This window comes from Patagioenas fasciata, chromosome 1 (genome assembly GCF_037038585.1).
Source record: "Patagioenas fasciata isolate bPatFas1 chromosome 1, bPatFas1.hap1, whole genome shotgun sequence".
In the NCBI taxonomy this organism is placed as follows: Eukaryota; Metazoa; Chordata; class Aves; order Columbiformes; family Columbidae; genus Patagioenas; species Patagioenas fasciata.
In genome coordinates this window covers 44,703,757-44,727,794 of record NC_092520.1, presented here as the reverse complement: position 1 = coordinate 44,727,794, position 24,038 = coordinate 44,703,757, and the positions used below count along the sequence as shown (strand labels likewise).

General features: G+C 42.4%; 1 protein-coding gene across 6 annotated transcripts in view; it reads left to right on the top strand.

The window, feature by feature from the left end:
- The window catches only part of KLF12 (KLF transcription factor 12), a 259,830-nt gene that overhangs the window by 75,091 nt on the left and 160,701 nt on the right, over positions 1-24,038 (top strand). The window lies entirely within an intron of this gene.

Genomic DNA, 24,038 nt, shown 5'->3' with positions numbered 1-24,038 from the left:
ATCAATAAATAAAGAGATCTTTATATATAATAAATAAGGTTGTATTTTCAAGTAGCCAGCGCAGAGCTGCCTGAGAGGCTTTGCTCAGAATTGGGAGAAAAGTCTCTGGCCCGGAAGCTGCTCAGCAACAGTGTGCAGGGTTTTCATCCTAGTGGCTGCACAGATTTCTGCTCTGCTTGGAGCTGCTGTGGGGTGTTTCAGGTGCATTGATTTTGCAGTAGTTCTTGAATGGAAATCCTATTTATTAACAGTCTTTTGGAGCAGGAAGAATGGAGAATTGCATATAAAAGGATAGCAGCAACCTTTATGTGAGGTTGTGTGTGGGGGAGTAACGCGGCCCACGTTGCAGTGCAGCTCAAAGGAAAGTAATTAGTCCAGAACTGACAAAATGTGACAAAAATGTGGAATAATTAAAATACTACAGTTTTTTTTCACAGTTCACATCATCAGAATTGCTAAATGTCATAGTAAGGCAAAGGTAGATCTTGGTGGTGTTGCCTATGTTGCTTCTCCACGAAGTGACAGCTGATAATGATGAGTCTGTGGTTAATAAATTGTGCAAGTAAAAGAAAGCTGTGTTTAAGGGCCTGCTTCAGCACCTATTGATATAACTCGGTGCAGTAGGGTGCCTGCTAAGCTACTTCTGAAAGTTAATAGATATCCCCTTAGAATTCTAATTAGTAAATGTGTTAGCATCTGTCATTGCCCAGTGAAGCTGTGGATGCCCCATCCCTGAAAGTGTTCAAGGGCAGGTTGAGTGGGGCTTTGAGCAGCCTGGTTGAGTGGGAGGTGTCCCTGCCTGTGGCAGGGGGGTTGGAACTAGATGATCTTTAAGGTCCCTTCCAACCCAAATCATTCTATGATTTGTATTACTGCTGTTGGTTGTAAGGCTTGGTCTGCAATTACATAATTTTTTAAAATTAAGTCATACAGAACTTAAACTCTTACGATAAATGTATTCCTGTAATTGTTGCTTTGGTTTTTGAGGGTTTGTATTTTAAAATTAATTTGGGAGTGAAAACAGAAAGCTTCACCTTGGAAAGATTAGCCAGAGCTGAAAACAAAGTTAGCAAAAACTAGCCTGTGAGCATAAAATGACAAATTACTTCATAATGCAGGTACAGACACCCTTAATTCCCATTTCTGGTATTTTTGAATGAGTGGCTGAGTTGGTGTTCCCATGGTGGGAGGGCGAGGAGATGTGCTGCCAGCAGGATTCCCATTTCTCAGGAGTAATGGAAGCAGATGCCGGTACCTCTCTGACATACGTGAATTAAAATGATGGAATCAGCCTGAAGACCTAGGTCAGAAATTTTGACCAAGCATGTCCTCATTTCTGGCTGCAGCTGCGTTTGCTAAACGCTCAGGACTGCCAAGCCTAAATGCAGGACCTGCCCCATCTGCCTCACTGGGTGCATCCACTTCAGGGAGCAAACTGTGGCCACTGTGCCAGCGATGCTGGGTCCCTGCCTGCCCACCGACCAGGGTTTTCTCCTTCCATATCACACTGTCCTGGTTTTGTTAAAGACAAGTTTCTCTTTTAGTGAATTTGCCTGTCAGCTAAAGCCTTCTTATTAGCTGCATTTTCCTGAAAGCCAGATACATGCTTTAGTAGACATAGCAATGGAATGTGAGGTTATTGATAAGAATGGATGGACACCTCGCGAGGGGGCGATGAGAAACAGGTGACCAAGAAACTGACCAACGGAGTTAACATCCCATTCACATGAATACTTCATATAAAAGTGGGAGATCATGAGGATCTCGTCCCTTTTCCTTATGGCCGACATTAGGAGAGGACCTCGCTAGTCTCTGCAGACGGAGACCTAGTGAGAGACTGAATCCAACTCCGGTTGGCTGCAGAGTCTAATCCAGTACTCTGGGTGCCCGCTCTGCAGTTGCTGAGCCTTTCAAGATTGGTTTTGTATATTTTGTATTATTTTCTCTTTTCTTATTAGTAGCATTAGTAAAACATTTTTAATTTTTCCAACTCTCTTCTCTCTGTCCATCTTTCCATCCCAATTGCATATCCTTAGTGGGAAGTGGGGAGAGGAAGGGTCTGAAGAGGGAAGGTGGGAGGAGAGGAGGTTAACAATACATCTGCCAGGGTTTTATTGTCACCCCACAATCAAAAATCTCAACACACACTTGCTGCAGGTGTGTTGCTGCCTTTTGGGGTTTGTGTGTCCTCCTGTACCTTTGCGGTGCTCCTGTTCCTTGTTGTCAGAGATAATTGGACACCTGTCAGTGTGGTGTTTCCATGACATGGAAATACCTGTTGCATGTTGTGGGCTCTGACATGAGTCCATGAGCAGGGGTCTGAAGGGCGAAGCCTGGAGAGCTCAGTAGGACCAGTCTTAGGTGGTAGAGGTTTTTCCACACTATTACTAAAAAAACCTGGAATGATAAGTCCCCCAAACCACAGGCTGGTTTGGTGTTTTTTGGGAAGCTGTCTGGAGTGGACCAGACCACAGCGGGGAAGTGAGCTGAATCTGCTGCTGGTTCAGCTTAGATCAGGAAACGCTTCCAGGAATGTGCTGGCTCAGTGTGCTTCGGTTCACCTTTGTAGTGTGGCCTCGGTCTGCACAAACTAGGTGGCTTTTGGAAGAACCCAAACCAGGTGGTGTGCTCCAAGAGCTTACCTAACATTCTTTGATTTCTTGTGGGCTGTTGAAGGACACAGGCTGTGGACATCTTCAGCAAAACTGAGAATATCCTTCCCTGTTGCACAGCACAGCTTGCTGAGGGAGACACAGGCTTGGGGTTCTGCTGGGGGAACGCTCAGGGACCTCCCAGTTGAGATCACATGATCTCCCACTTTGTTCAGTGGTGGTTTTGAGCCAGCTGCTTTGGTTCATCTTTCAGCTTTGATCCCCCTGGTGAAGACTAGTCATAACTGACAGGACAGAGTCCACAGGGAGCCAGATCTCAAAGGTCTGGATCTGTTCTTTTCAACTTCAGTCATTTTGCTGAAGGCTCCCTGTCTTCCATGAGTCGACAGACAGCAGTTGGCATCTCCAAAGGGCAGTTCTTGCTGTGGGATTTCTGTATCTTCCCTGGAAGAACAGACATTTCCTCTGCCTGTAAACTACAGTGGTGCAGACCAGCTCTACTTTGCTGGACTCGGATCTCCAGTCCCTGGGTTTTCAAATTATCCCTTGGGCATCCCTGCACTTGCAGCCCAGCTTCTCTGCTGTGACATGTTCCTATGGGAATGAAAGAGCAGTCACCAAGCTCATTTCACCTTTTATTCCTAGAGCACTTAGAGAACAATTATACTAATTCTAATAATGACTAAATTTATACTACTCCAGAGAGGGAAGCACAAGGCATTTAATTTCAAAGCCGTTTGACAAGAACATTTTGATGTGTGTATTTTCAGAAGTACAACACAAGTTTCCAAAGCACCTAATGCGGAGAGAAATGTTTATATTCATACTCTCAGGTTTTTGGTTTTCAAGAAGCTGAATACTGTTCAGTTCTGTTGGGCATGACCCATCAAATAAGTTTAAACCACAGATTTACAGGGCTTACTACTTCTTATTTCGTAATGACCTGTTTCTGGTCATTAGTTATCAAGATCTGTTTGCATGGAAAAAAGTATATTTCTGTTGTGGGAGGTGTTAATTCTTAGTATCATGAAGCAGCACAGTTAGCTGCATTTTAGAGTTAGTCTTTACTTCTCAATGAGAAGGGAAAAAGCTGTGGTTCTTGGGCTGCACGGCAGTGCTGATTAAGATACATTGAACCAGAAACTGAAATAATACATATGCTTTCCTGTTTTCCTACAAATCTGACAGTAAACATTTAGTGCTAGAAATAAATGCATTTGGAATTTAGTATTTTTGACATACCGTGGAGAGAAAAATGTCAAACTATGGCAATTTGTCACTTCTCATACAAAGGCGTAGAACAACGTGTTAGAATTCAGTAGCTAGCACGTAAGGAGAAGGCAGTTATTTTAATACTGATAGCCACCGCTAACAGACTCGAATAATGATTCCGCTGGATACGGTATTTCATATATCCAAGGACATGTATCTAAAAGAGAAAATAAGCTCCTGGTATTAATCTAAACCTTGACCCGCTCTTACGCTTCCCACATGGTGCTTCATGTGTACTTAGTCGTGGTGATTCATTCAGCTTTTCTTGTGCAGAAGTTTGGTGATGAGTCAGGAAAGGGCAAGTGTTCTGCTTCGAGGCTGTCACCTTCGCTTGAACTTCGCTATTTACTTAGGGGTTTTTTGTTGTTTCAGTTCAGCTTGGTAGCAGTGATTGCTGCAGTCAGCTGTGACAGACATGTGGGCATAGCTCAAGTGAAAACAAAAGCTTTGGCTTACAAATATTAGAGACAAACACATACTGAGTTTCCATGCTAATTTCTAAGTAATAGAGAAGTGCTTCAGTATTTGTATTAGCAAAAAAACCTCAACCAACCAACCAAAAAATGCCCCCCAAAAAACACAACAAAAAAGATGTTGTAGAAATAGCGAGATTCAAAACATTATTTTTCCTTGGCTTTAATTTCCTGGTTTTGGAGGAGGAGATGTAACCCCCCAAACCCAAACGTTTTGAGTTAAGTCTGAGTTTCATATGTGCTTGGGCTTTGGTGGTTATGAAGAGAGATGACAGTGAGAAAATCTCATGCAAATTAAGTAGTAAGGAGTTTCCTTTTGTCTTAAGAAGATGAAAATTAACTTAGATGTGTAGCTCATCTTATTAAGTGCAGTGGAACCGAGATGATGTTTGCTGAACTACTCTTTGGAGATTTACATAATGGATGAGATACAGGAGCTCCAGGCGGCATGACAGTGGAGTTTATTTTATCGCAGAATGTAAAACAAGTGAATTGCCTTAATAATCTCTGCAGAAAGCAAGGATAATCTTTTTTTTTATATGCAGAAAGAGAGCCAGAGAGTTCATAATATCCTGGCTATTTGTGCACAAGGAGCCAAACCTTTCTTTTGAATAATCTGGTTCCCTTTAACTATCATACTGTCTTTTTCAGGACTTTCAAAGCTCTTCAGGAATGGCAAGCAGCGTGCATCTCTCTGTGAAAATATGGCTTTTATGCAGTAAAAATATACTATCTTCTGATAATTCATGGCTTGATAAAAGAGGCGCATAAGAGGCTGGGTAATTATCCTAACTGCTACATATTTAAATATATGGAAAGCATTTATAAACCAAGCTCACCTGCTATTTATTTCCATAGTGGTAATAATAGTAATTTCAGAAGTTTTAGAACCTTCATAATTTCAAAGTGGGTGCATGTTGGAAAGAAGTTTTAATATTGACACTAAGAGGTTTCAGGCTTTAATTTACTCAAAACCAGTTCACCCAGTTTAGTAGGTGTGGGTGGTTTTTTCTACCTCATCTGATGTTATCTTTTCAGCATGGTAAACGGACAAAGAAATAATGGAAAAGTAGAATAGTTAAACGTAGATGGTAATAACAACACCTAACTCCTATTGTGTGCTTCTCCACTGTGTGTTTGGCTTCAAGCAGGAGTTTGGCTATTACTTTACTCTGAATATAAATGTGCCATTCCTCTTTGATCTGTAGCAACAGTTTGTTATAATCAAGGCTACTTACCACTTTTGCCTGAAGGAAAAGATTTACTGTTGGGCATAGCAGGTTTCCAAGAGTGAATGATGACCTTAGTTTCAGGTTTCTGTGAGCTATGTGCAGCGTGAGAATCCTTTTGTATTAACCTGATGTCAATTGCTACTTCTTTTAGAAAAGTCTGGCCAAGTAATTCATCATACAGTGGTGCACAGAAACATAGGCATTTATTTGCCTAATATGAAACCATGTTATTGGAAGAAAGAGGTAATTAAATGAATGTAGCGTTCCATGAGCAGGGTTAGTTTCTGCTTTTGCTCATGAAAAAAAAATAAAATATTTCCAGCGACTTCAGTAGTGATGGACAATATCTAGTCAGTCTGCTAAGTATGCTGTCTTCCACTCCTAATTCTAGGATGCAGGCTGGGATTAGCTCTACCTAATTTACTCTGGATACTGGGTAGTGATTATTATTTATCAGTTGATGTACAAAGTTAGATTTTTCTTTTTACCGGTTTCTTTTTCTGTCTGGGTTTCTGGTAAACCAGTTATTTTTGCCTGGTGATAAGTCTATGGCAGTAACAGTTACTGCAGTATGCAAGGGAGGACACCAAAGGAATAACCTGCTTGCTTATATTTGCTGGGGTTGGGCTGCATTGCGGCCTGGTGGGATCAGAAACTGAGGGATGTTTTCTGAGGACAAACAGTTGTTTTCATCAGAAAGTGTTTTAAAACACTGAAATTCTTCCACCGCAGTGGCTCAGAACTCTCCCATGTGGGAATCTTTAGAGTAAATAAATAAAAGATCACACCAGGCAAACATGATTTAAAGTGTCTGTAACTGTTCCCCAAACGGTGCTAAAATCCTAAATAAGATATGAGCAAGGCAAGAGAGGGGAAAAGTTCACTTCAACTTCCAGACTTTGTAATGCACTATGTAGTGACGTAGCACCAGACCCCACAGGCACAGAAGAAGATACTGAAAGGTTGTGGAGCCGCCTAATTAGGACAGTCCCTCATACCCCGCTTCTCCACAGCTTACCCTACTTTGGGATGTGCATGCATTTGTCTTGGAGTGAAGTCCTTCATTTCTGATGTGAGCGTAAGTGACCTCGAAGTATTTGCCTACGTGCACATCTAGTAAGTCAGAAAAAAAAAAAGGTGCTTTTCCATGTGTTGTTGAGGTAACGTTGCATTTGCAAAGAAATCTAAGTGCTGGCTAGCATGATGGTGGTTGTTTTTTGAACTTTTGTTCATTTAATTGAAAATCCAGAAGCTTTCAGTTGGAAAATTTTACAAGTTATAAAAATATTAAAGGGAGAAAAGAGCAAGGTGTCTACTGCTTGCTGTATTGTTGTAGCATCGAAGTGTCTGCCTCCTTCACTTCTTTCTGAGATGGCAGCTTGAGAATTCTTATTACAATTAAGCTGATGATCCCATATTCCTGCTAGCAAGGGGTGAAGCTGGGCACTTCCATCTTATATCAGCTTGGAAAATTGGAGCCCTGGGGGTGTTCCAGGTCCCATGTTCCAGCCAGCCAACATTTTACCCTGCATGATCACTTGTTACTAACCTCTTTGTAAGCCGTTCAATGTGATGAACACCTGAAGAACCTAACTAGTGTGCACCTTGCAAAATTTCCCCAAAAATTGTCCAATCCAGGTATAAACTGTTAAATCTGATCCTAGAACAGTTGTATCGCAGCTGATGATGGTAAAAATGTGAAGGATTATTTGGTAATCTATTTTAAAAGGCGTGTGTTGCCTGAGTAGAGTTCTACAGGGCTTGGTAATTAGAGTCATAACAGTATTAACAGGGATCTCTTGGATTAGTCTCGTAGTTCCTCACAGTTTGTTAGCAGTATGACTTCTCTGTTTTTTTCTTCCCAGTTTTAATGTATTCGGGTTAATAATTCATTTTGTGTTTTGGAGTAATAAACAATCCATTGATCTTATTGAATATTCTTTCAGATTGAAAATAAATTCAGAGCTCTGCTGTTTTTCAGGCAAATGGCTGCTCACAGAGAGTTGTCATTACTTCAAAACAAAACCAAACCCCAAACCAAAAACCCTCACGTGAATGTTTGAGACTGTTTTTAATTTGGGAATAAATGATGATAGACTTCCAAAGTTTTCACTTGAGTAATAATTTATTATTCCTGACATCAAACAGGTGATAGAATTAGTGCCTTTTTTTTCTATAATACTTGGAATGCAGAATTTATTAGTGTTTTCAGATGATGTAAAGTAAACCTCCACATACATAAGGCATATACATGCACACGAAGGTCAGATGGAGGCTCTGTGTTGATTGTACTGAGCTAGGGGATAGACATCTGGAGAAACTGCACCAATAATGACATAGCCTGAGTGCATTTTATCACAAAACATGAGTTGGGTACCTGATGCAGATTATTTAAGATGAAGTCCTGTGAGGAGTGACTCTTAAAAAAAGGTATATTTTCCTGAAAGAATTCTTGGACTCCCTTCTATTTCACATGTGAACTGGTCACTTGGCATGAGCTTTCAATGGGAAAAGCATTCTTGTGGATCATCTACACTGACTGAGGGAATTACTGCCCAGATTTGTGTCCAGCATCATTCAGTGTCTGAAAAAAGCTGCTCTTGAAACTCACAGTGACTGTGATTTTAGTAGTTAGAATATTTTAGTAATGTTTATTGAATTTCAGCATCCAGGATGATGATGGAGGCAGTTTGTCACTTTATTAATGTTAGTGGTCCAGATCTCTTCAGAAAGATGCAGTACACATAACACTCTATGCCTGTGCAGAAATTGTTGCTTAAAAATGAGCAGCTTGACCCATCCAGTTCTTGTGGTGCAAAGTAAATCTAATAAAAGCATTTTATTCTATGTGAGGCATAGCTCGTGTGGACAGGAAATCGTTTTCATCATTTTACACAGTGTAACTAAGCCACGTGTTGGGAATAAATATGTGATTTATACAGGCACAATTTCTTATTATGTCCTAATGAGAAACATTAAATATATTAATATGACTTGGGGCTTGACACGCACTATAAAGGCTATGGATGATGCCAAACAGCCAATTATCTCAGTGCATTATTTCTTGAAAGCCTTGACATGGGTAAGGTCACTATACACTTTTAATGGGAGTGTGATGCTAGGTTATAAAAAGATAAAACAAATAACAATACTTTGTTAGATCTTCCTGCTGCGCAATGTATAATCAGGTGCGGTGACTTAAACAACACTAATGAGGATTTAAAGACCCTACAGGGGCACATTTAGCAGTCACACACAGCTCTGTCAAACACTTTTGCATAGGGCACCTCTGATGCAAGGTAGAGTTCAACAGCAGGTAGGAATGTATCGTTTTATTCTATAGCTTGGTGTAATATTTCTGTATATTTTAGTGAGAATAACAATGATTTGGGATATTCTGGTGCTTTGCCAGGCGCCATCATTTGGCCGTGATTTCTACCATTCATTAAATCAGCCAGGAATAGTGGTTCGCGTGAACAGAATGTATTGCTGCATCTTCAGCGATCGAGTAATGTCTGAGGGAAACAAATGAAGAGGGCTCTAAAGGTGTTGTTTGAAGTCCGTGCTGAGCTACAGGTGCCGTGTGCTGACCATCTCATTTACCTCTGGAATAAATCCCAGGGAGTGAAATGCTGCAGAAGAATATGACAGTGGCCCACCTAGCTTAAGGTCCCTTTCTGGCAGTGATCCATACCAAGTACTCAGCAGAAGGATGTCAATTAATTCCTGAGTGCAAGTCTTGAGACTGGAATTCTGTGATTTAGAGAGGGTCTAACTTTCATGTTTTTGGCACGTATTGTACTTAAAGAAAAGACATAGAAAACAGCCACGTTTATATTCCTGTCAGAGCAAAGGACCATCTACCTTGTATGCCTCCTCTAACAACAGTCAATAACAGATGGATGCGTAGGGAAAGGATGTAGCAAGGTTGTGTGTGAGCGGTGGTATTGCCCTGGTTCATCTTCCAAGTTTGCAAAAAATCTAGGGCACAAATACTTCCACAGCCAGAGGCTATGTCTGTATTTTTTTGCTTGTTAGCTCTTGAGAAACAAATCTGTAGTAAAGTCCAATTCTTTTTGAACCAGTTTCCAGGTCATCAGGCAAATGGACTTGTCAGGAGACCAGCCTTCTCTTAAGTGGAGAAGACATCACTTCCAGTGCCAAACCCATAGATTCCAGTACAAAAAGGCAGCATATAAGAGGTGGAAGCAAAGGCAGGAAGACAGGCTGCAGAGGGTGAACACAGAAATACTGGGCAGGAGCACAGGGATGGTGTCAGGAAAGCCAAAGCTCAGCTGGGGTTCAGACTTGCAGGAAGTATCAAAGACAACAAGAGCTTCCATCACTGCCTTGGCAGTAAAAGGCTGGACAAGGAAAATGTGGGTCAGTGGGTGAGTTATTGACAGTGCGCAAAGCTGAGGGACTCCCTTGCCTTCTCTGCGTCAGCCTTCACCTGGGTGGCCTTCTCACAGACTAACAGACAATGTTCAGGAAGCAGAACCACCAGTCATGAATGAACGAAGATCAAATCCCAGACAAGCCCATGGGACCCACCTCCCTGCATGCACAGATGTTGGGACAGCTGGCTAATGTCCTTGCAGCACCCTTCTCTACTGTGCTTGAAAGGTGCTGGAGACCATGGGAGATCCCTGATGACTAGAAGAAACAAATGGTGCACTCTTCTTCAGATAAATCCAAAAGAGAGTCATCTGGGGCACTACAGACCACCAGTCAGCCTCCCTTTGGTCCATAGAAAAAAAATCATAGAGCGGGTCCTCTGGGAACAGACTTTGGGCACTGTGAAGGAGGAGAAGGTGACTGTGAACTGTCAGCACGCATGCCTGACCCACGTGGTTGCCATCTGCAGTGTAAAGTGGCTTGAATAGTAGGTGAGGGGAGAAAAGTGAACGCCGTTCACCTCAGCTTCTGCAAGCCTTTCAATCAGTGTCTCCAACAATGTTCTTTACACTTATTGTAGCCTGGTTGGTGCACGAAGACTGGCAGGTGTGTGGGCTCAGGGCGGCTTGCTGAGTTTGTAGCAATGTGTGGTGGGAGAAGGAGAGACAATGCATTGAACGCAAGAGAGATTCAGGCTGGGTGTCAGGAAAACCATTTTTTACCCCCCATGAAGGCTGTCTTCCAACTAAACAGGTTGCCCAGAGTTGTTGTGCCATCTCTATCCTCGAGCCCATTAAGACCTGACTGGACATAACCCTGAGCAACGTGGTCTGACCTCTGAGCTGCACCTGCTTTGAGGAGGAGATTGGACTGAAGACCTCCTGAGGCACCTTGCCACCTGAATTATCCTGGGATCCTAAGAAAAAAAACGTTGACTAGAGCATTCATTGTTCCCTGAATTTTTCCAGGGTTATGTGGCGTTTCTTGCTGTAAAATGATATGCTATAAACAAATTACTCATTTTTCTTTCCCCTAGACACATACTCATATATTTCATTTATAATTGTAAATTTCATATATTTGCCCAGTTTGATTTGCTGTATATAGCAAATTTGATATCTCTGAATTTTATAGACACTATAATGAAAGTTGAAACCATCTGTTAATGTAGTGCTATATGTGCTAGTCATATATCTCTTTTCCTGATGTTTTTCTGTCATATTTATGGCTATACTCATAGTTACTTAAAATACACATTACTGTTGAAGTTATGCTTATTTTAATTATTGGCAGCAATTTTGTTCATGTGCACTACACTTGTTTTTCTAATGTGCTTGAGGAATTGCAGCTTCTCAGAATCTGTGGAAAATGTGTGTTGGCGACATTTGAAACTTGTTAATTAGAAATTCTTAACAATTAATTAGAGTTGCCTTTAAAGTGGACTCTAGTTCCACAATAATTTATTGCTTGTAGAATCTAATTTGACAGTTTCGTACATAAGCATTTTGGTCATCCTGTCTTGGGTACCTCATGTGAGCAATCAGGTATTGGCTTCTATCTCAAATTTGATGTGGGCACTCTGGGAGCAGTATGTTAGTTTAGACAATTTTTCTGCATGTTTAGTGGATAGTTGCAAACTCTTATTTGTGGATAGAGGTGCTTTATAATTCACTCACTAAGTGATCACAACTCAGAATTCTCTCTTTTTCAGAAATGTACTGAGTGCTACTCGCCAGCTTTAATATTAATATTTTCTCAGGAGTTTGCACTGGAGCCTGTGGGGAACGGGAAACCTCAAACTGATGTTAAATAGAACAGAGACTGGGTTGCGACACGATGTTAAACATTTGCAGGTTTGGAGTTTCATCAGAACACACGCCCTTTCTTTTGAAATGTCAGAGTAAGCAGTTTGTTTGCTCCATGGCGAGAAGCGTATAAAGCCCCTAAGGTGCTGTGCAGAAGGGGCAGGGAAAGGTGATGGAGTAATGCTTAGCTTCTGGCAAACAGTCTGACTTCTTCATCTCAGCGTGCAATCATTCAGCTTTATTTAATTACCCCTTTGTGATTTTGGCATGTGCATGAATTGAACACTCTTTACAGGTAGTTTTGCAAACACAGGCACTGGCAGAGCTGCTCCGTTGGAGCTGTTGGGGTGAAGGCTGCGGTTCCAGCTCTTCTGAGCAGCTGGAGTAGGGCCATTGAAAGAACATTTTTGGTTTCATCACTTATTGACTATTGCATCTGTGACTCTGCATGTTAACCGTGGCAGATGGTTTTCGAGGTCCTGTGAGAACCGGCTCTGCTCCTTGCAGGTGCGTCCTACCGTATCTGGTGTTGGAGGGTGCAGCTGCACACAAGCATCTTCTCCTTGTCCTCTCAAGGCTGTAGTAAATTTGCTCAGTCCCTGTATCTGCCAGCGCAACAAGCTGAGCTGGAAAAAAGCAACCGACATCTGGGAACAACGTGTTCTCTTATGGATGTCATATACTGCTCTGTCTTTAGTAGTATGTTTAAAAAGTTATTAAAATTGCTTGTGAACAAATTAAGACTGAAATAAAAATAAAGCTTTACTGAATTTCCTGCATTTTAACATTTATGTTTTTAACCTGAAGTGGGAAAGCTTGGCTTATCCTGGTTTCCTTTTAGTTCAGCCGTATACATTTGAGCCCTCAGGTAAGTAAGAAACATTGCTGTTGCCTAAGAGCAATATCAGCTGCTGAACATTTCTGTGGCCCCGCTGTTAGGAGGAAGCTAGGCATGTTTAATGTCAGCATTACTTTATATTGCTCTTATTCAGAGGATGCATTTTGCAGTGTCCGTGATTTACAGGAAGTCAGTTTCTGATTCTGACAATCAGTTTATTGCTATATTTTACCCTAGAGGGGGGAACACAGAACCCAGAGGATCAATGGTTGTGTCCCTGATTTGAAGGGTTGGGGATGATCCTCTGGCCAGTCGTGCTCCAGCAGGATGAACAGTGCTGTCAGTAGCATGTTTGCTTTCTTTGAAACCCAGGATGGGAAGGGCCAGTATAATTTAGAGAGGAAGTTATGAAGTCCAGGCCCACAAAAGCTCTTGTGCAGTTGTTTCACCTCGCCATATGGGACTTTGTGGTGGCAGAGCCGAAGGTGCCATCACTTTGTGGTGATGGTCCGTTAGGTCCGCAGGGAGTGACAGAGCCAAACAAGACCCTATGAGGGTCTGTGCCCTATGAGGGCAGGCTGAGAGACTTGGGGTTGTTCAGCCTGGAGAAGGGAAGGCTTCGGGGAGACATTATTGTGGCCTTTAAGTACCTAAAAGAAGCCTATAAGAAAGACGGGGACAGAGTTTTTACCAGGGCCTGTTATGACAGGACAAAGGGTAATGGTTTTAACTAAAGGAGGGGAGATTCAGGCTAGACATGAAGAAGAAATTTTTTACACTGAGGGTGGTGAAACACTGGCCCAGGTTGCCCAGAGAGGTGGTAGATGCCCCATCCCTGGAGACATTCCAGGCCAGGCTGGATGGGGCTCTGAGCAACCTGATCTAGTTGAAGATGTCCCTGCTCATTGCAGGGGAGTTGGACTAGGTGACCTTTGAAGGTCCCTTCCAACCCAAACTATTGTATGAGTTTACAGTTCTATGACCTTATATACTGTATCACGTCTCCTTGGAAAAGAACAGCTATGTTAGGCCATTTGGCCTGCCATGTGGCATCTCAGACAAAAATTTTGGACTAAACTGTGGCTGCTGCTACATGCTAAATGCTCCCTTTATTCTCCAGCATGCAGGACCCATGTCGTATTTGTCTTCATGGAAGCAGACTTTGCACATTGACAGGTGGGGGGAAAATGTGCCAACCAGCTCCCCGTGGTTTTAGCAGCTCATATTCCTACCAGATTAGGTAAGGGCAGAATTCAGAGTGAAATTTTGGTCACTGTGTGTTGGCTGGTAAGCTCCTGGGCAGTGCTTTTCAGTGCTTATTTGCTCTGCAAATGCAAAATAGTCACAATTTAGAAAATAGCAGATGCAGGAAAATTTTGTCATATGGCAGAATTATTCCCCTGACACACTGTTGATGTCTTATACTCCTCCTAGCATTAAAAGTTACTTAAAAACATGTTGTGACCTGAGACTGACTTTTTGATTATATAAACTTTGATTTTGTTTTTTTGTAAGGGCAAAAGACAGGGGACCTCTTTGAATGAAAACCTGACCTGAAACTGTTCTCACTAGCTGCTGATGTATTTTGTTTTTCTCAAGTGTAATAGTTGAGGTAACAACCCACCAGTAGTAAAGGTAACCTTTATGTAGTATATGCTTTAGTAAATTTGATCAATATCACATTTGTAGGACTATGAAAATTCTTTTATATTTCCTGTTCCTTTTTCTGGGGGTGGGGAAGGGTGGATAGTGGTGTTTGTTTTTAATTTTAAGACTCATATTCTTCAAACTCTTCTCCAGACTGGAGGACAGTTGACATAAGACAGCAGAAAACTACCTCGGAAATTGAGTAGTAGTTTTTAAAACTATTTGATTTGTAACCGGTCAAACAAAAGTATCAATGTAGGTCAATTACTAGGGGATTTTGAGAAAAAGTAATGAGTTTTCACTTGATAGCAGTCTTCACTACTTGTCTGTGCTTTACCAAACCCAAAGGAATCTATTTGGAGTTTATTTTACTATTATGCATCATGAAGTGTAATGAAAAGTTTTTCTTTTCTTATTTTTAATTCTGATGGAAAGATAAATGCAGTGCAGTATGTGTCTCTCCTGAATGATGGCTCTTTTTCAGTTTGTTTTTTTTTTGGGGGGGGTGGGGGGTTGGCTTGTTAAGCTGGACTTTGTAAGATAAAGAAAATCCACAAATGCTTAATGAATTCATTGGTGTTCACAAAAATCTTATCAAATATTCTGCGATTGTTCTATTAGAAGGAAAACAATGAAGCCATTAATGTTGGTAGAAATTAAATATATGCTCTGGTTTAATTAATGTTACTTGTAATGTTGCATCTGAATTATATACTACAGGACTGATCAGTAATTCTTTGTGGAGACAGATGAAAGTGGCAGGAGAGCAGAGCTGCTGGGAAGGGATTTTAAGCAGTCTAAGCTGACAGGATTGCCTGCTGAGTCTGACAAATAGCAAATTGGCCTGTGGTTGCCGATGCACTTGACGCTCCTCTGTCACCTGGAAGCTGACCGCATCTCTTTGGTTCTATTTATATTTGCTAAAATGAAATAAAACCAAACAAACCAAAAAGGCTTTAGAAGTGAAACATGAGATCTTGGTTCTCTTCCCTGAATATTGTCTGGACTTGAACTTCTTCCCTGGAGGCAGATTTGTAAAAAATATATAGAAAATTAAAACATAGCTACATCCTTAGGGACTTCGCTACTTAACAGCATTTGGAAACCTGCTGTCTGCAAAATTAGTGTATTTTGTTTTCTAAGGGATCTAAGTACCAGCAAAGCAATTAAAGAAGCTTGTGTTGCATGTGTACTGGTACCAGTGAGGTACAGCTGGACATGATCTGGTATATCAGGTGAGCATCTCAGCAGGACAACAGGAGCTGAAGACCAACCATTGCTGGCATCAACAGCATCGAGTCACAGCTGCTGATGAGGTCTGGGCTGTGCCTGGCATGTGCTGTTGTAATAAGAGACTGCACTCACTGGCCTTCCTGGAAAGCTTAGAGCTTTGGGGACAGACTTTTTAGCAGGGTCTGTTATGACAGGACAAGTGGTAATGGTTTTAAACTAAAGGAGGGGAGATTCAGGCTAGACATGAGGAAGACATTTTTTACAATAAAGGTGGTGAAACAGTGGTTGCCCAGAGAGGTGGTAGATGCCCCATCCCTGGAGGCATTCCAGGCCAGGCTGGATGGGGCTCTGAGCAACCTCATCTAGTTGAAGATGTCCCTGCTCGTGGCAGGGGGTTGGACCAGATGGCCTTTGAAGGTCCCTTCCAACACAAACTATTCTGTCATTCAGTGATTCTGTGATGCCTTTGTGATCACTGGATGCCATGCAGATGCATGTCCATGATATTTATACCTAGACTGCCCTCCTCCCGTGGCCTCCTATGACACAAGGTAATAGATGGAATTTCATGAGCTGCATTTGGGACCACCCTGAGCTCTGTTCAGGGCTAACAAGCAGACCAGAGAGAGTTATGTAGAACAATAAGAAATAACCATGTTGTTAACTTTAGTTATTATGTGTTGAGCTGCTGTCCTAGCATATTTCTACAAGTCCATTTCTGTGGTGTTTTAAACTTTTGTGTTTTAGATAAGACATAAACCTCAGTTTGTATTGTTTACGTAGCCTTCTGCAAACTCTGTGTTCTCTTCTCACTAAAGGGATTTCCTTTTGAGTTGGAATAAACTTAAGTCAACCCTACCCAGTTTCACGTGGAAACAGTACGACATTTAAGGCTTCACTTTGTCTTTTTCTTAAGAAATTGTTTTGGTTTTCCTTGAAGCATCAATAAATACAAACGATCATTTTATTTTCTGGTGAATTTGACTGGAAGTTCAAGTTCAGAGTAAAGTGCAGAACTACCAAAGTCGGCTTTTGTTATGAACATTTCACACAGCTATATAGACATAATTACATGTGATGAAGATCTTATGGCAAGACATGGGCTGTTAACCCCGATTCTCTGGCAGAACTCCCAATTGAGTGATTATCTTCTAGCCACATAAATTTACTTTTATTTTCTATCAGATTGTTGTTTCCTTCACTTCTTGGAATGAACTGCTCTTATATGTACTGTGGCAATATTAACTGGTATGCTTCACCCTAGAGATAACAACACTTAAGTGACTAACAAATTTCATTGTATGCTATATGAAAGACTAGTTTGCAAGTGAAGGTCTTCAGGAGGCCGAGGTAGTAGGCAATTGTGTAATTCTTTCTTGTGAGAATTTAGAAGACATTCTCCTATCTCTGGAGATAGTTATGTTTGAGAAGAGATGGTAATGTTTGATTCGTGTATTATCCCTTGAAACAAAGAGGGAAAAAAACATTTTCAAACTTTGGAAATCTTACCTAGTCATATCCTTAAAAGGATTTGTTGTATGTTCAAAAGCTTCGCCCTGAGTGGGTTGCTTCAGATTGCTGAGGTATTATGCTGTCTGTTGCTCTGACTGATGGATAACTTCTCTGTAGTAATGTAAGTAATGAGAATATAATACATTAAGGTATTCATGTTCAGAAAAATCAGCAAGGTAATATTATTGCTAGAGCATGTAAGTGATGTAGGCTGCCTTGTGTTTAGTTCAGTGATGTTTTTAAGATACCAGTATAAAAAAACAAACCTTGAAATTTTTTTTTTTAATTGTGTTTCTTAGCTATCGAGACTATTATTTGCACAAAAATTACTCAGAATCTTGGAACTATAAAAATGAGAATATAATGAATTTAGAAATTACTGCATGTACAGAAAAGTGTAAAATGACAAGATGATGAAGCAAGGCAAAGCTGTATGTCATGGCTTTGAGACAGGAAGACTGCGTAAGGGCTGTCTCAGCTCTTAGCTGTTCAAAAGTACTCTCCTAAAACCTGAAGCTTTTTATGGAACTATGATGGTGTGTTTGAGACTGCTTTTCCCCCAACTGATGCTTTGTTTCTGGAAAAAAAAAAAAAAGTGTGTCATGTTAGAAGTTGAATTTGTACAGAAAAGTAAGGGAAGAGTTGGAATGAAGGAATGAAGTTGGGCCTGGGAAGAAGGGGGGACGGCGTTTTAGGTTTTGTCTTTGTTTCTCACCATCCAACTCTATTTTAATCAGCAATAAATTAGTTTTCCCCCAAATCGAGTCTGTTTTGCCTCTGATGGTGCCTCATAAGTGGTCTCCCTGTTCTTATCTTGACCCATGAGCTTTTCCATCTTAGTTTCTTCCCTGTCCTGTTGAGGAGGAGGAGTACGAGAGCGGCTGGGTGGGCAGTTGGCCAAGGTCAAACTACCTGAGTTAGGAAGCACTGAATTGTCAGCTGAGCATTTTTGGTGTCTCGTGGAAAAGTTCAGAACCATCATCTTGCCAACATGCAGCTCTTCGTCATTACTAAGTAAGCCTGTTGACTTCGTTAGTGACAGCAGTAACTAGCATCATGCTCCTTGCTTCTGTACATCTCTTGCGTTCGTGAGATGAACAAGAGAAGGAGACTGTCTTCCACAGGCATGTAAATATTGATCAGTGCGGGAAATGTGAGATGTGGGTTCTGGGGGCTCTGATGCCTCAGCTCACAGCTTTCTTCCTGGGTAAGCATGAACAACTTCTCCTCACTGTCTGGGCAAGTTTGGAAGAGAATAATTTCATTTCTGATGCTTTAGTACTGTAGCTGTATGTGAAAATCTTGGACGGTGGGAGAGACAACTGTGGTATGGGATGGGGATGTGCAGTTTCTGTCATCTTGTGCTTAGAAGAAATTATGGAGGGTGTTTACAGGTGTCTTTAGTGGTGTCTCAGGACAGGAGGTTGGCTGTGGCAACAGCTCCCCTATTGCTGTTAAAAGTTTGCAGCATGATTCTTAGATGTATGGCTTGGCCAAATTAAAAACTTGGCTATAAAACCACAGCCTTTCTCATGGGCGGAGCCAAATTTCATAATAGTGTGATTCATAATTAAATAAGCACTACAGGATGCTGTGGGTTTTTGTACCAGGATAAGATAGGAGTTTTTGTTTTATTTTCTCTTCCTTTACAGTATCCAAATATAATTTGATTAAACTTGCTGCAGAAAGTCATCTGCATGAAGAAAATGCCAGTTGTAGCGATGCTGTACTGATAATGGAGGCCTTTTAGGAGGGGAGAGATTCTTTTTACTAGACTGATTGCCATAGTTTCTCAGAAGAGGAGCTTGTAACCCTGAAACGGTATCTGTCTTCTCTACCAACTGCTTTAATAGCAGTTGCCCATATGGACCCGGGTATGATTTGTGTTTTTAATTAATCTTCCAAGGGAATAAATGTCCAGAAGTGATTAGTGAAAGACTCCAATGGATGGCACCGAGAAAGAGAGGTTGATCTCTTTTAGGATGAGTTAGTTTATTGATTCAGGAGAACAGATGTTTTGGTAAGGTTATGCAGCGTTTGGCTTGATTATATGCCCAGTTTAGGACATACATCTGCTATGTGTTTTACTGAGGTGGGTGACTGAAGTTCACCAGGTGGATTGGGGTGGGAGGTTAGGGGAATAGAGAAGGAAGGGCTGTCACACGAATTCAGGTCACCTTCAGCTGGGCAATGTTGGGAGCTGTAAGTTAGCTGCCACAGCCGATGAAGGGAGTTGAGCGAGCCAGGAGGGAACTGCGGCCTGAAAAACACATTAACTCAATCCATCATATCAGGAATCTCTGCTGGTGGGTCTCCTGAGGGTCATCAGTTAACGCAGGGCACTGGAGCAGCCTGGCCTCGCTCAGGTGTGGATGCTCCATCTGCCTGGCCGACTGGAGAGGCTCCTGGGGGAACTCAATTCACACTCCCAGCCCCCATGAGAATGAGTCAAGCCCCTTCTCCTTAGATGACTGCCCACCGTATGCAAACCTCGGCAATTATGTCCCATTTGCTGGATGGCTTTGAACACACTGTAGCGCAAACGCTGGTTACGGCAGGAGAGCGCAGTGTGGAAAAATCAGATTTTTGGGTGACTACTGGGCTAAACATGTCATCCATATGTATAGCATGCAGACTGGATCTACTCAGCTACTGCTGTGTGGCCCCCCCAGGATGTGTCACACAACGTCCTTCCAGTTACAAACACAGAGGAGATCAAATAGTTTGGAAAGAATCTACTTCTGTGATTATTACTGCTCTGAATTATAAATGACCCAACAGCCAGATCCATTCACTGCATGTACTCTTCAGACCAACGCTCAAAAGGCAGAGCGCTGCTTTTAAGAAATATGATTTTAGAGGACAAAAAGGGAAGCAAGCGCTATGAAAATTTAGTTAAATGTAAATGTGTTAAATGGTACATGAACTAGTCAGGTTTTCATGATTTATCAGTTTTAAACTTCAAAGGCTCTGGTTAGCTTGCATTTTTAAAACTAATGAGTTTATCGCAGCCAGTGGGGAAAAATGGTTCAAGTATATCAGCTGTAAATTGGTACAAAGCACTAAAAGGGACATTAGCCTCTAATCAGATTCTAACAGTTCATTAAACCTGCCGTTCCTTGGTGGCACTTTGTCTTCCCCCCTCCTCCTGCACAAGCCAGCCTTGTCCCTTCGTTCAGGCGGGTAAGACCTCCTTGGGGACATGCAGCAATATCAGCTCATCCTTCTTTGTCTACAAGCTGAACAGCCTAAGGGATGCTTGGCGATGGTATGTTCCTGATCTTGCTGTAAAACTCAACCGTGCCGCGTATAAATCAAGAAGGGAGAGGCACCCCTCTGCTTGCAGAACAGGCACTGAGGGGGGCAGGGATCACAGAATGTTAAGGATTGGAAGGGACCTCGAAAGCTCATCTAGTCCAATTCCCCTGCTGGAGCAGGAACACCCAGATGAGGTTACACAGGAATGTGTCCAGGCGGGTTTTGAATGTCTGCAGAGAAGGAGACTCCACAACCCGCTTGGGCAGCCTGTTCCAGTGCTCTGGCACCCTCACTGAGAAGAAGTTTCTTCTCACATTTAAGTGGAACCTCTTGTGTTCCAGCTTGTACCCATTGCCTCTTGTCCTACCATTGGTTGCCACTGAGAAGAGCCTGGCTCCATCCTCGTGACACTCATCCTTTACATATTTATAAATATTAATGAGGTCACCCCTCAATCTCCTCTTCTCCAAGCTGAAGAGACCCAGCTCCCTCAGCCTTTCCTCATAAGGGAAATGTTCCACTCCCTTAATCACCTTTGTTGCCCTGCGCTGGACTCTCTCCAGCAGTTCCCTGTCCTTCTTGAACTGAGGGGCCCAGAACTGGGCACAATATTCCAGATGTGATCTCACCAAGGCAGAGTGGAGGGGGAGGAGAACCTCTCTCGACCTACTAACCACCCCCCTACTAATACACCCCAGGATGCCATTGGCCTTCCTGGCCACAAGGGCACAGTGCTGGCTCATGGTCATCCTGCTGTCCACCAGGACCCCCAGGTCCCTTTCCCCTACACTGCTCTCTAATAGGTCATTCCCCAACTAACACTGGAACCCGGGGTTGTTCCTGCCCAGGCTGGCTCCTGTTCTTGCTCCACCTCAAGCCACATCCCAACTGCTGGAGCTCAGTGACGTCTGGGGTCCGATTCTGATCAGTAAACAGTGCACCGCCCTTGCTGGGAAGAGGGCCGTGAAGCTTGGAATGGTTTCAGCCAGCTGTTTTGTGCTGTCAGAGTCCCTCCTGCTTTTTCCCCACCTTGAACACTGAATAAAGACTAAGGTATACAAAATAAATTGCTGAGAAGACACAGGAAGAGCTTTGTGGGTTTTTTTTGTGTGGTGGGGTTTTTTTTTTGTTGTTTGTTTGTTTGTTTTTTAAATTCCAGTTGTATCAAGCTTAAAATACAGTAGATACGCAGTGGTGGCATAACATGGACCAGGGTGTCTCAACAGGTTGACTCATCTTCATTCACACGCGTTAATGTGGAAGCATTCCACTGAGAATTACTTGTTTAATCTGAAATTTTGTAATTTAAGCATTTAGAAATTTTTATGAACTACCTGAATCTACTTTTTAAGGAAAAAAGTAGAGATTGCATTTGCTGTTGTGTTTGCTTCTCTGCTTTAACATCAAATTCCTGCCTGCCCTGTAATATCAAACAGCAGCTGTGTGTACAGTAACACAGGGGGTTCAAAGTGAGAGTGATGGGGTTTTTAAGAAGGTCATTTGCTCTGCTGGTGGCACGACCTTGGAGCATGGGTGTATCAGTTGCCTTTTTAACATAAATTATTTGAGTTACAACAAAGTAAAGGAGTATACACAGCTAAATTGAGGAGGTGTGGTCTAGACAATAGAGTAGTGAGGTGGGTTGCAAACTGGCTTAAAGAAACCAGAGAGTGGTGGTCAATGGTGCGGAGTCCAGTTGGAGGCCAGTATCTAGTGGAGTGCCTCAGGGGTCAGTACTGGAGCCAATATTATTCAATATATTCATTAATGATTTAGACGAGGGAATTGAGTGTACTATTGGCAAGTTTGCTGATGACACTAAGCTGGGAGGAGTGGCTGACACGCCAGAAGGCTGTGCCGCCATCCAGCGGGACCTGGACAGGCTGGAGAGTTGGGCGGGGGATAACCTGATGGAATTTAACAAGGGCAAGTGTAGAGTCCTGCATCTGGGCAGGAACAACCCCGGGTTCCAGTATAGGTTGGGGAATGACCTATTAGAGAGCAGTGTAGGGGAAAGGGACCTGGGGGTCCTGGTGGACAACAGGATGACCATGAGCCAGCACTGTGCCCTTGTGGCCAGGAAGGCTAATGGCATCCTTGGGTGTATTACAAGGGGGGTGGTTAGTAGATCGAGAGAGGTCCTCCTTCCCCTCTACTCCGCCCTGGTGAGACCCCATCTGGAATATTGTGTCCAGTTCTGGGCCCCTCAGTTCCAGAAGGACAGGGAACTGCTGGAGAGGGTCCAGCGTAGGGCAACAAAGATGATTAAGGGAGTGGAGCATCTCCCTTATGAAGAAAGGCTGAGGGAGCTGGGGCTCTTTAGTTTGGAGAAGAGGAGACTGAGGGGTGACCTTATTAATGTTTATAAATATATAAAGGGTGAGTGCCACGAGGATGGAGTCAGGCTCTTCTCAGTGGCAAACAATGATAGGACAAGGGGCAATGGGATCAAGCTGGAACACAAGAGGTTCCACTTAAATTTGAGAAAGAACTTCTTCTCAGTGAGGGTAACAGAGCACTGGAACAGGCTGCCCAGGGAGGTTGTGGAGTCTCCTTCCCTGGAGACATTCCTGTGCGACCTCACCTAGGCGTTCCTGCTCCAGCAGGGGGATTGGACTAGATGATCTTTTGAGGTCCCTTCCAATCCCACACATACTGTGATACTGTGATACAAAAATCAACAGTAGCTGTAATACTTAAATCCTTGAAAATGAGGGATGAGGTGCATTAGTTGGAAAAAATAAAATGCTTGAAGTAGTTTAAGGTTTTAAAACGTATTTTGGAAGCTCCATTAGGGCAGATAATTTTTCTTAAAATTTGCCTGAAGCAACTATGATAAGAAACAGGGTTATGAGTATATTCTTTGTGAATAACAGCACCACACAGACAGCACTGAACAGATCTGCTGCCTGTGAAACACAGGGAAAGGATTTTTTCCATTACAGTGCAGTTATTGAGGACTGTGAGGGAATGGTTAGTGCAGAGGTGAGTTTTGAATGTTGCCTTCCAGACGTGGCTGCAGATAAGTTGGTGGTTGTCAATGAGCCACTTATGAGCAATCCACGCTCTAGTTTTGCTATTTTAAAAATAGCTGCGATGTCTTTGTATTTCTGTACCCGCTGACCAAGGTGTCTGGATTTGTAAGGTCAGATTCTAGCTTGAGGGATAAAATGTCTTTTATTCTCTTCGTGTTGTCCAAAGTAACCGGCAGCTGAAGTGGTTGGCTTTCCAACACCAGCCTTGAGCCTTGGCTGGAATAGAAAATTGGCTTGGGTTGAGGTTGTGTTGGAACTGAAGGCACAAGAGGTTGTTTCGCCTGTCTCCATCCCCCAGCAGTGGGATGAGACGTTCATAGCGAGGATGTTGATTCAGAGAAGCACAGTTCTGCAAATCTCTCTTCAGGTTGAAGCTCTTGGCATATACTGCCCATTACTACAAGGACAATTCATGTTTTTAACGTGCTTTTTTATTTCTTTTGTGTCAGGGGTGAGTACCTGGAGGTTTTTATTGACAAATGCTGATAACTTTACAGGATAATGAATGATACGAAGTCTATGCAGTTGTTGTGTGTTAATTTATGGGGGAGTGTGTGTGTACAGGCCTTCACTATAGCTGCTCTGAATTCAAGCATATGCTTTCTATAGGTAATACAGAAGTACAGATGTTTTGATTGAAATCAAATATGCCTAAGTATACTGCCAAAAATTTGAAGCTATTTGACATCACTGCTTTCCTTTTCAGTTCTAAAGCAAAGTATT